Below are 2,698 nucleotides of genomic sequence, written 5' to 3'. Positions count from 1 at the left end.
CTATGCTACTTTCTCCCCCCCCCCACCCTCCCCTAGCTTATCTCTCCACGCTCCCGGCTCACTGCCTTTATTCCTGATGAAGGGCTTTTGCCCAAAACGTCGATTTCGAAGCTCCTTGGATGCTGCCTGAACTGCTGTGCTCTTCCAGCACCACTAATCCAGATTCTAATCACAAAACCCTACTATCATGAAGACCAGAATATCACTCAATTTTCTCCCTGACTTGCTCATTCACTGCTGTAGCCCTCACACCTTTGAAAGCTACAGGCCTATACCTAACTGTCTGGTTTGCATATATTCACTGATTTTGAGGAGCTGGTATTGGACAGGGGTGGACAAAGTTCAGGTGATGAAGGAGCAGTATTCCGAAAGTTTATACTTCCAAATAAACCTGTTGGACTAGAACCTGGAGTTGTGTGATTTCAACTTTATTCGCTGAGGCATAGAGTTTGAGTTGGGAGGTTATGCTGAAATTATATTAAGCATTGGTTAGGCCACAGCGAAAGTGCTTTTTTTTATAATTTGCTCACAGGATTGTGGGCGTCTCTGGCTAGACCCAGCATTTATTGCCCATCCATAATTGCCCAGAGGGCAGCTAAGAGTCAACCACATTGCTGTGGGTCTGGAGTCACATGTAAAGCAGACCAGGTAGGGATGGCAGTTTCCTTCCCTAAACGACTTTAATGACCCAGGTGGGTTTTTTTTGGTTAAGACCATAAGAGCTAGGAGCAGGAGTAGGCCGTCTGGCCCATCAAGCCTGCTCCACCATTCAATAAGATCATGACTGATCTTTTCATGGACTCAGCTCCACTTACCCGCCCACTCACCATACCCTTAATTCCATTACTGTGCAAAAATTTATCTTTGCCTTAAAACATTCAATGAGGTAGCCTCAACTGCTTCCCTGGGCAGGGAATTCCACAGATTCCCAACTCTCTGGGTGGAGAAGTTCCTCCTTAACTCAGTCTGAAACCTGCTCCCCCTGATTTTGGGCTATGCTCCCTCGTTCTAGTTTCACCGGCCAGTGGAAATAACTTCCCTGCTTCTATCTTATCTATTCCCTTCATAATTTTATACATTCCTATAAGATTCCCTCTCATTCTTCTAAATTCCAATAGATTTAGTCCCAGTCTACACAATCTCTCCTCATAAGGCAATCCCCTCAACTCTGGAACCAACCTAGCGAACCTCCTCTGCACCCCCTCCAGTGCCAGTACATCCTTTCTCAAGGAAGGAGACCAAAACTGTACACAGTAACCCAGGTGTGCCCTCACCAGCACCCTGTACAGCTGCAACATAATCTACCTCGCGCAATGAAGGACAATATTGCATTTGCCTGACGAAGGGCTTTTGCCTGAAACGTTGATTTTCCTGCTCCTTGGATGTTACCTGACGTGCTGTGCTTTTCCAGCACCACTCTAATATGGACTCTGATTTCCAGCATCTGCAGTCCTCACTTTTGCCCATCTGCCTTAAGTACCTACTGCACCTGCAAACTAACTATTTGTGATTCAACAAGACTATTGGGCACCACCTGGCCAGCTATTTAAAAATTGAGTTTAAATCCCACCATCTCTACTACAGTGGAATTTGAACCCAAACTCCATCGGGAGACTAGCGGCTATGGACATGACCACCATATCACTGCATGGTACCAGGGGACAGTAGGCACAGCCCAGGATCCAGTCTCTACAGTGGGCACAGTGTAGGTAGGGGCTCTGTGTTTGTAGGGGCTACTCCCCTCAACAGGAGGAATTGTCAGCAGTCAGAGAGAGTCCAGTGAAAACAGCAGAGACACACTGGAAGCGCACACACTCACACAGAGACTCTAGGAGTGAAACCAGTCCTCACCGTATTGACCTGAGAGTGGGTAAAGAGCAAGTTACCAGAGGCTGAGGAATTCACAGGTTTCAGCAGCTCAGAGCCCGGCCCCTCGGATCAGCTGCAGGAGTTAGCAGCCCGTTTCCAAAGCACCTCGTTGGAAAATCCGCTCATCTTCCCCGGCAGACCGCTGTCATCTTCGGCCCTCGTCTCTGAGAGCTGCTCCTGGAGAATCGGCGAACTTTGGCCGGAGCCGAGGGGAGGAAGTGGGCGCTGCTCAAATGGAAGTTGTGGTTGGAGTGAGCCGGGAGCAGCTTGCTGTGTGCACGGTTTACAGCCGGCGCTGCCCTCACTCACTGAGTCCGCTCGCAAACACGCAGCTCCCTCTCCCCCCGGACTCTCCCTCTACACAGCACCGAGCTTCCCCAGGCACTACCACCTTCCTCAGGCTGGGCATTGCCCGGAACCCAGTCTGTGGGGCAGGGAGAAGGAGAGAGGCACAGCCAGAGAGAGAGAGAAAGGCAAAGAGACTGAGGGAGAGAGACAATGACTCCGAGAAAGAGAGGGACAGACACAGACAGAGAGAGAAACAAAAACTGCAGAAGCCCCAGAGGAGCCGGATTCCTCACCCTCCGACTGAGGATTATACTCACATTGCTCCTCAGGCTCAACCCTCACCTCACCCCGCCCGGACAACCAGCGGCCTGCTCGCTCCCTCCATCACATTGTCTCTTCCCCTCCATCATACTCTCTCTCCCTCCATCTCACACTCTCTTCCCCTCCATCATACTCTCTCCCTCCATCACACTCTCCCTCCATCACACACTCTCTCTCCTTCCCCATCTCACACTCTCCCACCATCACTCTCTCCCTCCAA

The 2,698-nt window shown here is 50.5% G+C and overlaps 1 long non-coding RNA gene across 1 annotated transcript in view; it reads right to left on the bottom strand.

Annotated features, from left to right (window-relative positions):
- The window catches only part of LOC122553339, a 13,995-nt gene extending 11,426 nt beyond the window's left edge, over positions 1-2,569 (bottom strand). Inside the window, exon 1 of the long non-coding RNA XR_006312685.1 lies at positions 1,852-2,569. This is a non-coding gene — a long non-coding RNA (uncharacterized LOC122553339). The remainder of the gene's footprint in view (positions 1-1,851) is intronic.
- Between the last annotated feature and the right edge of the window lie 129 nt (positions 2,570-2,698).

The sequence above is a fragment of the Chiloscyllium plagiosum genome, chromosome 10 (assembly GCF_004010195.1).
Source record: "Chiloscyllium plagiosum isolate BGI_BamShark_2017 chromosome 10, ASM401019v2, whole genome shotgun sequence".
Taxonomy (NCBI): Eukaryota; Metazoa; Chordata; class Chondrichthyes; order Orectolobiformes; family Hemiscylliidae; genus Chiloscyllium; species Chiloscyllium plagiosum.
The sequence above is the reverse complement of the archived record's forward strand: the minus strand, read 5'-3'. Positions and strand labels throughout refer to the sequence as shown.